Here is a 15,718-nt window from a genome sequence, read left to right as displayed (position 1 = left end):
GAGGGGTGGACCTGACCATGGACACTATTGCGCAGGTTATCCATGAATGTGAAACATGTGCTGCAATTAAGCAGGCCAAGTGGTTAAAGCCCCTGTGGTATGGAGGGCGATGGCTGAAATACAAATTCGGGGAAGCCTGGCAGATTGACTATATCACACTCCCACAAACTCGCCAAGGCAAGCGCTATGTGCTTACAATGGTGGAAGCAACCACCGGATGGCTGGAAACATATTCTGTACCCCATGCCACTGCCCAGAACACTATCCTGGGCCTTGAGAAGCAGGTCTTGTGGCGACATGGCACCCCAGAAAGAATTGAGTCAGACAATGGGACTCATTTCCGAAACAACCTCATAGACACCTGGGCCAAAGAGCATGGCATTGAGTGGGTGTATCATATCCCCTATCATGCACCAGCCTCTGGGAAAATTGAGTGATACAATGGACTGTTAAAGACTACATTGAGAGCAATGGGGGGTGGAACCTTCAAACATTGGGATACACATTTAGCAAAAGCCACCTGGTTAGTCAACACCAGAGGATCTGCCAATCGGAGTGGCCCTGCCCAGTCAGAATTTTTACATACTGTAGAAGGGGATAAAGTCCCTGCAGTGCACATGAAAAACATGTTAGGGAAAACAGTCTGGGTTACTCCTGCCTCAGGCAAAGGTAAACCCATTCATGGGATTGCTTTTGCTCAAGGGCCTGGGTGCACTTGGTGGGTGATGCGAAAAGACGGAGAAGTCCGATGTGTGCCTCAAGGGGATTTGACTTTAGGTGAAAATAGCCAGAATTAAACTGTATGATATTAGTTGCTATATAACCCTGCTACTGTATGTTATCATTACTATAATTGTTATATGCTATATCCATAGTACTATAGTAAGAATCACTTGGATCAAGCAAGAAAGAACTGTGATAAAACTGAGCAAAGCGCCGTAGAGGTGGAACCAGAACTGACTCCAGCATGCAACAATCCAATGGTGCACACCATCCTCCTACTGCGTCAAATGTCATCTGCTCATCACACCGCACTGAAGCCCAATTCTGCTCTACCGACTGAGAGGACTTTGCACCATCCCTTGACTGGTATGACAGATGGAGCCCAGAGTCGGAAACTAAATGAACTCAACAAACATTTTATGAACATAACCCATGAACTAAAGAACTGATATCTCTGTGTGTATATACTTTTTTATATATATATATATATATAATTGTTCATATGTCTCAAAGAGATGGAAAGGTGGTGATGATTGATCAGAATGTAACTAAAGGTATGGAAACTGAGCATGACGTCAATGGTATAGAATAAGGGGTGGATACTGTCCTGGTTTCAGCTGGGATAGAGTTAACTGTCTTCCTAGTAGCTGGTACAGTGCTATGTTTTGAGTTCAGTATGTGAAGAATGCTGATAACACTGATGTTTTCAGTTGTTGCTCAGTAGTGTTTAGACTATAGTCAAGGATTTTTCAGCTTCTCATGCCCAGCCAGGGCACCTCACCCAAACTGGCCAACGGTGTATTCCATACCATGTGACGTCCCATCTAGTTTAGGAACTGGGAAGGAGGGGGCAGGGATTTGCCGCTCGGGGACTGGCTGGGTGTCGGTCGGCGGGTGGTGAGCAATTGCCCGGCGCATCATTTGTACATTTCAATCCTTTTATTATTACTGCTGTCATTTTATTAGTGTTATCATTATCATTATTAGTTTCTTCTTTTCTGTTCTATTAAACCATTCTTATCTCAACCCAGGAGTTTTACGTCTTTTCCTGATTTTCTCCCCCATCCCACTGGGTGGGGGGGGAGTGAGTGAGCGGCTGCATGGTGCTTAGTTGCTGGCTGGGGTTAAACCACGACAAAGCTGATTTTCTTTTTGCAGGTTACAGACACAGAGGTAGGCTTTTAGGACCCTTTCTCTGATTGTGCCACTACAACCTCTAGACAAAGCGAGAAGGAAATCCCATGACTCGACAGGTAAAGGCTGAAAACAACTCTGCAGCGTTAGTGTAAAGTGAATTAAAACTGTCTGAAATCTATCCAAACAATCATAGAAATAGTAGAACATACCCCTATAAAGAGAGTTATGCTTGCCTGTTCCTTGCTCATAAGACAAACATCAAACTGTTTGACCTTAAAAACATATGACAGGGACAGGAGAGAGCTATCTGTCCAAACCTCCTATCTTCTAGGTTTCTTAGTTTACCACTAGAGATTTCTTGGACTCAGACAACTAACTTTGAAGGCTCATGGCCAAAATTCTGTCCCTGTGAGCAGCACAGGGTAGAAGGATATTAATGAGAGTAGAGGATCCAGCTTTTCCAAGCCATCCTTCTCAAGGCAGGCTTGTTTGAAAGACCGGGAAGAGCAAGCTCAAAAGCACTCCTACACAATTAACAAATAGCCACAAGCACTTCTTACCACATCCAGTGTCATAAGGACCTGGTGGCCATGTCCTTCAACCTGCCAACCCTACCACTGTCTGCCATTTCACCTCCCCACATAAGGTCTCCCATCAGGGAGGCATCTGAAACGCCTCCAGACATTATACTGCACAAGCACGTGGCAGTTCACAGGCAGAAGTTACCTCTACTGCAAGTTCATGTAGCCAGAGCAGGGCGCAACAGAACCTTGTCCTTTATATCAAAACTAATTATTTTTTATATACTTTTAAAACTATCTTTTTCTCTCTCACCACACATACACTGTTAATATAAGATCCTGCTTGTATTAGGCTGGGCTACAGACATCTTTGCATGAGTTTGTGTGAGCTAGGCAACTCATGAGTTACTCTGGATACCCACTGATAGAAACTATCTGAGCACAGGCAATTTTGCACAGCTTAGTCTGGACTGCCCCTAGAGATAACCTTCTACCATTGCTATCCTATTCAATCTTTCATGGATAGGTATAAATACATCATTACATTCCTCATCTGAAAAGATTCCAGCTAGAAAATCTTTCAATCAAAGAGACTTTGCCAGCATGATGTCATCTCAGAATGCTTTGTTTTCAAGAAGTTACAGTCTAAGGTTTTAGATACAGGGATTCTGGGACAAATTCTCCCTGAACTGGGATTGCTTTAGGCTTAGAAAAACCACCCTAAAAGATAAATCCATCCATAAAAGGAATGAGCATAGGAAGATCGTCAGCAACATGCAAGCAGTATGTTAACCTTTACCATAGTCATTACCTGTATGGCTGACATAAGGATGCGGCTGAGACAACAGGGACCTCCCTGGGATTTCTGTGAAAGCCTGCTAAGCAGACTTTGTCCTCACAGCCCCATAGGATCCCCAGCATGGACATATGCCATTTAGAGCAACATTTAAGCTGTTTTAGCAGTGGAATCCAAGTGTCACACAGTGACTGCTGGAATTGAGAAAGTACTGTGCAATACAGAAGTATTAGGGCAAGAATCTCTACTCAACTTTTTGTTTCCATTCTTTTGAAGCTGTATATAAATACTGCTCTGGAAACTGTCATTGCTTCCCAGTCATAAACTTACCATGTGAGTCATAGACACCTCCTAAACCTGTCTGGAGAGGAGCAAATATTTCTGCTTTTCTTTGTTATCAAATCTGACACGCTCTTCTAATTAATACCCTATTTGTGAGCTGTTACCAAGTACATCTGGTCAGATGCCATGTCAGCATAGTTTCACAGACTCCAGAAAATTTAATTCTCATTGTCTGGCATGAGAGCACTCTGGTCAATGGAATTACACTGATTTTTAAAAAGTATCAACCTCCAAGTGGAAGCCGTTACAGAAAGCCTAGGAGGCATAAAAATGGATAAAAGTAATCGGAGTTAAGATCACTATATGTCACTTACATGACTATAATCTGTAATAAGCTACTTAAAAAAAATTTAACAAGGATGAAAATACAATTAAAAAAGGTCAACCTATTAATGCCATTCAACAATTTAGAGAGAGCATCTCTTCACAAGCAAGGGTGTTGGAGCAAAACTACTGGAATCATTCAGCAAACAATCCTATGGGGAATGATGTACCACAAAGGTAATGAGCCACCTAGTTCTTACTTTCATAATAAAATTCTCCTGCTGTTCTTACAGAAAGACTCTGGGGAATGCAATATCCAGCATGCACACCAAGACTTGAAATACACTCTGCAGAAAGCTAGTTGGCCTTTGGATACCATAGGTCCCTAATGTATAAAATATAGCATCTGTATTTAGAAACGACACACTCCATTATGGGCATTATTTAAAGTTCTATTTGACTTTTTAGAGACTTAGGTACACACTAAATGCCTTTCTTCACACTACTACTTTTCTGAGCTGAAGAAAAGCAGCAATCATGATTAAAAAAAAGGCTTCAGATGACCAAATAGACACAACAGCTCAGTTGACAGCTGCCCGGGACACATCCACATTCCCACCACGAGCACGCTCATCCCCAACGCCTACCACAGAAGGGGTCTGGGAGAAAGAAAAGCATTTAACCTCAAACTTTGGACCCCTTGGTAGGAATCTTACCTGATCTGCTTACCAGTTTTGCTATCCTGAATTTGGGAAGCGCTAGAGCCTGGCTAGGTGAGAAGGAAGAAAGGGATTAGGTGCCTCATGGCAATGCTCAAGGAGGGCACAGCCATGGAAGGACAGTTTAGTCTGATCATATGTTCGTTTATTGCTAGCTTGCTCCTTCCTTCCTCAGACAATGCAAATAACACTGTTTTAAGACATTTTCTGCTAAGTCTGAACATAAATGATTTATTCCACCACTGCATTTGTTTTCCTGTGTACAGCAGAAGCAACCCCATATGGCAAGTGATTTGTTGTAACAGATGGGAATTTGAAGAACATACCTTCAAAACTTGGGATCCGTTACAAACAGGCATCAGTACCTAAGGGACAAGAAGCACCACAAATGTTAGTGAAGGACATCTATTTTTATGTAAGGCATAAATCAAAACCTATTGACAGGAAGGAATTTTGGATCTGTCTTTGCCTGTGTGGCAACTATAATTGGTTAATCATCACTAAAACTTTCATGGCTTCAGGATATGACTACAGTACTTTGTCTATTATTTAGACACTTAATTTTAGTGAGGAAAAATATGATACTGCATTACTTTTTAAATGACAGTATAACATAAGTATGCATAGATGTTCATATTTTAAATAAACCCAGAAAGGAATTTTAAAGGTGTACCAAAATCACATACATTAAAATAATATTAGAGCAAATGAGAGAGTAAAAAGGTCATTTGTAGTTGCTGCTTCATTTAACTTTACATAAAATAAGTATATACTTTCTACAAGTAGCATCTGTCATGAGGGACAAAAAGGAAAAAAAGTAAATGTTATTTCTGAACTAAGAAGACAAACATTTTTGATGAGCAAAACAAACATCTGCATTTCACCAATGTCATGTGTAGCTCAGCAGGATTTGGTTCAGTCTAAACAGAAACATTTACTTTACTGCACGCCAACATCTTTTTGTTGCAATTGTAGCACCGCTGAAGTCATAAAAATTATGATAAAAGCAAGCTTGTTATACTGAAATGACTTGGAGACATAGAACACGGGTCTGTATTTTATTTCTAACAGTACCAGTGCATCTCAGTACCTTTTGCAGGAAGCCCATTTCCTTGCTTAGAAATCAGCTGTACCAACACTGGCTTGCTGTGCTTGGAGAGGAAGGCTGAAGACTGACTGTCTCTAAAGGCAAAAGAATAATTCCCCAGGAGGGAAGAACTCCACAGTTTCCGTTATAGATGGGAATAGGTAGCACTGCTCACCTGTACTGATTGGATTTTGTGTCCTTCAGACATTTCAGAGACATGTTCAGCTCTAATGGAGAGTGGAATTTGGATTTCAGTAATTTAATAGTCTGACCCAGATTCTTTGTGTGTGCGTGACCCACTGCCTTCAGTCAGCATATGTGGGCACATGAAAATTTATGTAAAACAAGCTTGCAAGATTCAAACCTGACATTTGGTTATTTCACACCTGCCAATACAAAGTAGGCATTTTGTAGCAGTAGAAATTGACTTAAAATGAATAAAAATTACCTAGCTTTAAGCTTAAAAAAAAATTATTACTTAGGCATTGCTTAAAAAATGTATCATGTTTGACACATTATTAGGCCCTGGAAGAAGCAAGTACCCCTATGTAAACATTATTATATGCTATTTGTAGGGTGGTGGTTTTTGTTTTTTTTTTAAAAATCTTCAGTTGACAGGAGACTACCTGAAAAGAGTGGCTCACCACCGTAAGCCAACAGGGAGTCAAAGCTCTCATTTGTATTATTGTCAAATGCAGTGGAAAAGCAAACCCCCTACAAAGTGACTTTTTGGGAGAGGGTTGTGCCAGACTGCACAGTCTGATTGCAGTACATCGGCTCACGCAGTTATTTTCTTTGACCTGCCAAAGTCAGATTTGAAATGGCATGGAAGAATGGTTCAAGGAAATGAAAGTATAATTGTTCTGTCAATTATATTTCTGACTCTAGCAATCACAGGCACATTGCGAGAAGCAAGTTCTTTGTCCGTTTCATTATTTTTCTGGGTTTTTTTCTTCCTGGGAAGGAATAATGATGTCTCATTTGCATAATTCACTATAAGGAAGAAAACCACCTTTTTAATAGGAAACAGTAAATTCTGAATTAGTTTGCTTCATAAATGCTTACCAGTGGTTGCTACGGGATGAATAAGGAGGTCTTGAGGACTATTTGGCAGAGCACTCCATATAAGATGGTTAAGCGTTATTCTCCACAGAACTCTACATCAATGACAGTGACATAATGCTCTCAGGGATAACCTGACACTTAACTCTAACATTTCATAAAAATGATTCATGCATTTCAAATGAATAATGAAGTTTGATTTAAGGAAGAACAAAGCTCAAAAAAAGAAAAAATAGAGGCCTTATTGAAACACTGTTTTGAGCAATGTTTTCCTTCACTGAAAATTAGGTTCAAGTAAAGCAATAACAAACTTTCTTTGAAACAGAACACCTTCTTTTTCCAACATTTCCCTTTTCCAAGGGAATCTGGTTTGTTGCCGTTTAAAAAAAAAAAAAAGAAAGAATCAAATTTGATCAATTTGAACTCTGCAAAACAGAAACAACTTTGAAATGTTTTTCAGCTATCTCTAACCACACGCAGATACTAGAAAACACAATCAAGATAGTTAATTGCAACTTTCCTTTAGAATGAAACCAAGATTTTAGTGATGATAAAACTGCCTTGGATTAGCAGCAGTTAAGGAAAACCCACAAGCACAATGGAGTTTCCTTTCTTCCTTGACTTTTCACACCAGAAACACTTCCCTTCCCTACTAGAATGAAATAACTTTTTAAGCAGCAAAAACCCAACCTCTTGACGATGTATTGTCAAGAGCCTGAGTACAGAGTAACACAAATACAGTAGAAGTTACAACATGGGCTTGGATCCATTCAAGTAGACTGGGGAGTGAACTCTTTTCTCCTGGTCATTTCAAGCCTACCATGGCACTGTGAAGGTGGCAGATTTGATACTGGAAGCGCTGCAGAGCTTTGCCTGAATCTCACCACAAACGCAAATATATTTGCTCATATTGTCTTCTTTTTATAGTCTAGGTGTAGGAATCTGCTTATGTTTTCTCACATTAGGTCACATTAATTTTTGCCATTGACTTCAGCAAATGTATTTCTGGTGTAACACTTCGGGGGAGGGGTGCACTTCAGGGCAGGGGGGACTGGGCAAGAGGGAAATTAAACTGCATAAACAGAAATAAAACTTCCTAATTTTGTTCAGATGGTTGCAGAATATTATCCCGTGCTTCAGCAAGTGTTATTTGTGCATTCAGCTACCACTGGTACAGTCCCAGCACACCACATATTGGTTTCCAACTTGAGAAACTCTGATTATAATAACCCTAACTGAACTCAAGGTTTGTTACAAGATCCTGTGCTTTGCACAGGTCCCACTCTGATCTTCTGTAGCTCACTAAGACCACCTCCTTGGATCTCAGTAAAAGGTTTTGTTCTATTGCATGGTAATACCTGATATACTTGATCTGAATGGAGATTTCAAACTCTTCTCATACAAATGACTAAAACCTAAATAAAAATATAAAATATTTTCTCCCATTTTCTTATTGCTCTTCAAAGGCATTATCTAAATATCCACTAGTTCAGATACTCTAAACCAATAATATGATTTAAGACTATATAGCCCAGTGTAGATTCACTGCTGAGTTCATTAGTGAATTATTTTAACTGGCAATGAACAAAATTTTAAACAAGTAATTCCTAAAATTAGTAGCAGACAGATTAAATATATACAGAATCATAAGAACTTCAAGTTTTTAAAATTGGAAGTGCCACTTACTTCTTTCCCCCAGTAGCTGCACATGCCAAGGGCCTCATTTGGATCAACTTCAGCTCTATAATGCATCCGCGTTAGCTGTCTCAGCCAGACCGATGAACCACTCCGCTTTATTAAGTTTCTTAGCCATTTCCCAAAACTCACTACTTTGTCTTTTGACAACTATTACGATTGCTGTAAAAATAGGTCATGCAATTTGTTAATACATACTATTTCCTGCTCATTTTCAATTCAGTACTCTTGGGATTTGCAGGTGAGGAGCCGATGTTACAGGTCATGAAGCATTACCATGGTGGAACACTCCATGCAGCATGAGACCATGCATGTAGATCACTGTACAGGGCTCGTGAAAATTTCATTAGACAACACTATAAGAAGTCCAACTGTAGTTCAGAGTAATTTTAACTGCCAGTTAAAATCTCTTCCCATTACTACCCAAGACTGCCAAGAATTTCTGCTTGGTCATCCCCAAAGAAATTATTGTTATGCTTTCTGGACCAGAGCCAAGCATCAAGAACTGAAGCCCCAGATCTTCCTTATTCTCTACCTTTCCTTACTAAGGATTAAAACCAACAATCTTGTTTTTACTAGGTATTCCAGTCCAAATTCTTATTTGTTTCAAAATCCTGTTTGAATGCAGCAAGAGCTTATCATGAGGCAGTAAAATGCCTCTTGACCACTAGTTTCCATATTTCTTCCTAGCTTTTGCAGTTCTAATTTGCATCACATTTCCTAAGCCTGATGTCAGATACAACTACACTGTTATGGCCAGCAATGTTTTATGGCTGAGAGGGAGATTTTTTTGCTAATTTCCATCTACCATGGAAAACAGACATAAACAGGAGAATCCTGTATTGCCTATCTACACTTGTTAACAGAATAAATCTCTGCTTCCTTTTCCTCAGAAACCTCACTGAAAACATCCCTTTTTCCCATCCTTCATACTCTTACTCATTACACAGAATTTACTGAGGTTTTTCTTTTGTGATACCTAACATGTTTATGCCCTGAAAAAACTGGGGGGGGAATCCAAAGAGGACAAGAAGAAAACACTACTGCAAATGTTTTCCAGCTCACCTGGTCTCATTTAAATTATTTGCCTTCTCATTTGTTGAGACAACTTTGCCCAAGTGCATGAAAAATCTCAGGGCTCACTGACTTTAGCAGCAACTTTCCTAAACATTTCTAATTGCTGCTGCTGTTATTTTAAAGCTTAATAAGTAGCTGAACTCTAATGCCTTTCTCTCCACTAATATAAAACCCACAATTATCTGCCTGTTGGTTTAAGGATTTAAAATTCTTATAAAGGCTTTGCTGTCAACTTTTCACATAACATTTGGGAACTAAATCCCCCCCCCCGCCAAAAAATAAAAAACAAATATAGCCTTTATTACCTTCTGCAATGAAGTCAAATGATACAAATACTTTTTGTGCCATCCTTTTTGCACAAATACGCAAACAGACTGAGTTCACAGCTCTGTTTCCAGTTCTCCTTTGACACAGGCAGTGCCTGAGACTTACCAGCTGGAAGTCTGCCAGAGCTTCGAATTGTTCCTTCTCCTTCTTCTGGCTTGGCAAGTCAGCACTTACTATAAGAGGTAATGAACTACAGAAGAGGTTGTTTTCTTCAAAGCCTGAAAAGGCAGGGGAGAGGGCAGCTGTGGGCTTTTGGTAGGTTGGGTTGGGTTTTTCTTTTGTTGTTTGTTTGGGTGGGGTGTTTGTTTGTTTGGGGTTTTGTTTGGGGGTTTTTGTGTTGTGTTTGGTGGGTTTGGGAAGTTTTTTGCACACAATAAGAAAATGACTATTTGTCCCTTGAGCTGATGTTTCTGACCTCCCTTGGGCTCCCTGGCCTTTTTCCTTATTTGTCTTTAAATAAAGAATATGTGTAGCATCAGATAAGAAAGGGGAGAAGGGAACTGACAGAAATTGAAACTTCTCCAAGAAAATCCAATAAACAGGCATTTGTAATGCAGACATTTCTGAGTCACCTTGTTGACCACCATAAAATTCACCTTTATGCTGCAAATCCACCACACCAAAACATCTAAGACATGCCAGCAAACTGAACCACAAAAGTAGTTTGTCAACATACCCAAGCCGCTGAAAACTAGCCTAGTGACTGTTATTTATATTTTAAATCTTTGACAGACAAAAAACAAACTTATTTGGTGCAATATATGCAAATGTGCTATCAAATATTAGTGCCTTTCAGATTTCAAAGCACGTACTTTCTTGTGCTGTTTTCCACATAAATCTTGCCTCAAATAAAGGCATCAGTAATTTTTACTTGATTACACTATAATTATTCAAATATCTTTCATTTTATACTCTGGACTAATTTCCATATCCGTTGTTATCATTAAAAGAGATTGTTATAGATAATGTATCTCATGTATTTCCCCTAATTGAAAAATGCAGTGCTTGAACAATAACAGTTATAACAACAACAACATTCCCGTTTAAAGGCTACTTTGGCAATACAGCTGTAATTATTGTACACATAAACTATGGCAAGCCACCCTAATTAATAGCAGAGCAGAAGGACAAGCTGCCACCAGATAACTTTGTCCTCTTTGCCTGGTTTCTGTTTCTTCACCATGATCCAATTGACAATGTTGGAACTTAGCCAGGGGGCTCACAAAGTAAGCTCATTATTTATAAAACTCTGTAATATCCAGGCTATATCCCAAGTAAATTTAGTATAGTTGCCTTGTACTGAAGACACTCCAGAACCAGAAACCACCCCCCAAAGCTGGACCTTCCAGCAACCAGTGACACCCAGCACAGCCCTGAGTCATGGTGCAGCATCATCTTCTCTATTAAAAGGTATGCCTTCCCCAAATAACCTTTCTTGTTGGTGCATTCTTGCTGGATATAGAAAGTGAGGAGGGGTAGAACAATTCACCAGAATAAGTGCAGCTAGGAAAAATGAAGACAAGACTTACTTCTTCCCACATCTCCCCCAAAATTTGAAAGAGAACCAAGAAGGAAAATGTCAGACAAAAAGAGTGCATGGAAAAGGTGAAAGAAGTGTAAGAAACGTTAAAAAAATGAGACTGAGACAATAGAGGAAATAGCAGAAAAGGAGGCAAGAAAAAAGAAGGGGAAGATGAACTGTGAGAAAAGGAACCACATGCTGAGAAGAGGAAAACCAAAGGATAGTCAGAGACATAAAAGAATGAAGATGCATGAATTTCATATTTGCCAAACACCAACACGGCTATGAGGAAGAGGTTCAGGAGCCCTGTATTGGAATAAAAGAGAGGGTGGAAATACCAAATGAAATTATTCAAATGAGAAGAAAAAACAGTGTGAATAAAGAGTGGCATTAAGATTAAAAGCTCTTCAGGGGAAAGATTGTCTTTTTATTGCGTGCTTTTGCAGAAGTCAGTAGAATAGGGTTTTTAGCATAACTCTTTTCACCGAGTGCTACTTCAGTGCAAATAATTCATAACAATAACAGTCAAAATAATTCATAAGACAGATGAGTTTACAAATGATTTTGTGCAGTTCTCAAGGGTAAGTGCTCCTTTCCCTCAACTCGCTACCCAAAAATCACCAGCGAATCTAGCTGCTTCCCTTGACAGCTCATCTTATCTTTCTCCTTTCCTTATTTCAGCTTGAATTATGGGCCAATTAGTATAGTTTCTACCTTATAAGCAGAGCCAAAGTAACCCCCTACAGTTAGCTCTGTGCTGAAGCTGACTGCATGTTGTGTTGAATTTGTAATGTACACCCTTCTTCTGGCACTTGGCACTGCTTTTTCAAAGCCAAGTATTTTGGATAGGTAAATAACAAATGCTGGATTTGTCAAATCTCTGGAACACTGGCATTTTACCATGGATATTGCAGTGTCTGATTACCACACTACAGTGTTAATATCTCTTTTTAAATGTATGCTCTCAAGAAAATGAGTTTCCCTACAATCACATTTGATCATTAACTTATACTTACAAAGTATGGACCAGTTCCAGCAGAGCCTACTCACTCTACCCTCATACTGATGTTCTCTTCCATTCCACACACTGGGCTGATTTTTTAGCAAGAACAAAACCACAGAGAATGAAAGCCCAGAGAGTATTATCTGGTCTGGCTGCAGACACAAGCTATGCTCCGAGCTGCCTGGATGCAAATCCACTCCAGCCTAGAATCATGCATCCATGGCTTTCAGCACATGCCAACGGCCCCACCTTCATCAGGAGCACCAGTGTCAGCAGTGGTCTGCCAAGGTCCACCCAGCAGCACTGCGTTTCTGGCAGCAAGCTGTCAGCCCAACATGGGAATGATCCTGTACATCTGCTATCTGCTGTATTTGTCCCGTGTTCCAGCTATCCAACAGCACTGTATGTTGTGAGAAAAGGTAGAATTGGGTAACCTTAGTGTTGAAAGCCTTTTGTTATCCTTCTGAGAGCTCCTTCTAGTTTCTTAATATCTTGATTTCTAAGTGAAAATATTCTTCAGGTGCTATTTCTCAAAAAAAAAAAAAAAAAAAAAAGCCCAAAGCCAGACACCAGAGCATATGATCACTTTCTCTAATTGCCCTTTCGAAATACAATAAGTGGACTAGCAAGGATTTCTCTTTTTTTTTTTTTTAACAGTCATGCCACTATTGTGCACGTGAATATCTTCCGAAATGCCAGTTGACAGATAGCACTGTTGTATTTCATTAGTGCAATTTTAATTTCTGTAGATGAAATAACTGTAATTGAAATAGAATCAATACAGATTAAAAGGCAGGCAGGCTACTGGACTGATCTTCTCCAAGATCTCTCTCCATCCTTTCTCTGTTGTTACCTATTGACTAAGATGTAAAATTCAAGGCAAAAAATGGAAGGCAGTGGGGATTTGTATTTATAAAAGTAAGTTATTTTGTTTGCCTGTGCATTTTCCAACATTGTGGCCTCTCCATTATTGAAAAACTGGTGGACATATTTTAAGAGAATCAGGGGAAAAAAACGAATTCCTGTCACCTTTGTACTAGTCTACAACTAATATTTTAGCTTTCTGCTAACTGTAAAGCCAGCACATATATTCTGTAGATTATTTTTTTTTTTGGCAGAGTTAGAAAAGGGTCTGAAATTTCACTAACTCTGTTTATAAGCAGAAGCCAAAACAGTAGATGGGACATCCATCTGTGGACAGAAAGTTTCCTTAATTCACAGAAGCGACTTGAAGAGATTTAGCAGAATGTCACTGTGCTAAAGTTCAGTTGCCACCTCTGCTGTTCTGAGGCCACTGCCACCACAAGTGTTCTTTGGAACTTAATGCATGCATTTTTAAGTCACAGGTTCATTATTTCTAAATAAAACCTCACCACTATCTCTAATGAATGCATTTTCGAGCTAGCAGCAGCTACACTGCAATAGTATGAATTTTTACCAGTGTGCATGCTGATCATGTCTCAGCACATTTGAATGAGCAAGGCTCCCCTGTAATTGCAGTTTTGTTATAAATCCAATAAATAATAATGCAACATGAAATTACATTTGCTCTTTATGCTGTCATATCACATCATAAATTCATATGGAATGATTTGTCTAGTCTCAAACTAAAGGACCCACTCAGCAACCTGCTCTCCAGTTTTTCCCTTTTGTGTTTCTAAATAGTATTCCCTAATACTATTGGGAGAGCTTAAAAATGGGGGGGGAGTGTGTTGCCTAGGAGGCAAAATATCCTCACATTTTCATAAAAATAAGTGAAAACAACAAATCTGCATCAACTTTCCTTAAATAACAGCAGTCACACAATGGCAGGCAGCAGTACTCAGAGACAGCTGGTCCTTACTGAAATAAGGAAGGGAAAGAGGAGAATACAGAAATCATCATCCTTAAGTCCTGATACGGTTCATTGTGTAAGTTGTAAATGTCTCTAAATAGCTCCTACAATGCTGGACACAGTTTTAGACAAACCTATGATAGAAAAACATTTCCAACTTTTCCTACATCAAGAGAAATATGATTTGTAGCAGCTTCTGGCTGTACTAACATGAGCTAGTACCACTTATATCCAGCAAGTAATTTATAGTTAAGCCTGACTGACACTTCAAGGAGCACCTTTCAGCAACAGGGAGGAACTGATCGGTTTGAGGAATATTCTTAACACTGGATCGGCTTCCTCACTTTCAAAACTACCTTCTGATGCAAACCTCCAGCACGTGATTGATCTGACACTAGGTCCCAACAGTCCTTGACAGCCTCCTGCATCTACTCTAGGCAGTAAACAGCCCGTTGTCTGCTCTTCAGAGGTTCAGCAATTAACAATTCGTTTTATCATGCAATATTAACAGCTGTAATAACAAAGCAAACCTGAGCAGCAGCAATATGGATAACAACAAAGGAAAGAAACAAAACCTGCAACACTCAGTAGACATTTAAAAGGAGCTGGTTTCTTCAGAAAACTAGAAGTGGGGTTATTCAGGGGTTAAAATAGGGAGAAGGAAGTAGAAAGGCTGGAGCCAGACAAGCTGCCTCCCCAGGGCAGTTCTGGGCTGAGAAGACACAACTGGTTTGACTACTTTGAAACCAAACACCAAAACACATTTGCATTCAAGGCAAAACAGGCACAGGTACCAACCCCGCAGCTCCCCAACACACATCACCCGGCAGTGGTAAAGGTGCCACATACAGAGACCACCGCCTTTACCCAGGCCCTGGGGCTGCCTCACTGGCAGTGAGGTTGCCAAAGGGACCCATGGGGGGGGGGAAGTGGGAGTAAGAGAGCTTGGCCAGTTGGCTCACTAGGTGGGATCACTTGACCCTTAAGCATAAATCACAAGGGGGAAGGGACTGAAGGTGCCACAGATGGTCACAAAGGCTTTGCTTATCCCCTGGTTTCTATTGCAACTACATTGACATTTTTCTTTCCGAGTTTGGCAAAGCTTTTAATAAACTATTGATAGGGCAGGATGTTTCTGGTAGTTATCTCTTCAGGCTGAGGAGATAGGAGAAGTGGCCAACTGTCCTCCAATCCAACAAATGCCAGCAACAGTCAAGATCAACTCCTCAGTGGAACAAAAGATGCAAATACAGGGGTTTAATTTTTACATCTAGATATACATATAGGATCACTGCAGGTACAGAAGTGCCCTTTTTCAAAATACGGAGGTCCAATTTCCTCAGCCCACTGTAGAGCTCTACAGGCATTCTCATCTTGTTTCATATCCTGAACTCCTACTGGAAATTATTCGTGCAGGCCAAACTGAATGCAAGTGATCTGCATTGCAGATAAGGGAGGTGAAAGACATGTTTGGGAAGGAAAAGTTTAACTGATTGGCTAATTACTTGACTGAAATACTTGTCTCCAAAGATTATATTATTTAATCCTGTTGATATTGCATGGTGATAGCTGGGTTTTATGCTTTAATCTGTCTGAATTAAAGTGAATA

At 39.9% G+C, this 15,718-nt stretch overlaps 1 long non-coding RNA gene across 1 annotated transcript in view; it reads right to left on the bottom strand.

Moving 5' to 3' along the window:
• Positions 1-15,718, bottom strand: part of LOC142031084 (uncharacterized) — a 148,542-nt gene that overhangs the window by 106,414 nt on the left and 26,410 nt on the right. Inside the window, exons 5-7 of the long non-coding RNA XR_012650398.1 lie at positions 9,856-9,968; positions 8,338-8,508; positions 4,829-4,867 (exon numbers count right to left, since the gene is read on the bottom strand). This is a non-coding gene — a long non-coding RNA (uncharacterized LOC142031084). The remainder of the gene's footprint in view (positions 1-4,828; positions 4,868-8,337; positions 8,509-9,855; positions 9,969-15,718) is intronic.

The sequence above is a fragment of the Buteo buteo genome, chromosome 5 (assembly GCF_964188355.1).
Source record: "Buteo buteo chromosome 5, bButBut1.hap1.1, whole genome shotgun sequence".
NCBI classification, from domain to species: Eukaryota; Metazoa; Chordata; class Aves; order Accipitriformes; family Accipitridae; genus Buteo; species Buteo buteo.
This window is presented reverse-complemented; position numbering and strand designations above follow the sequence as displayed.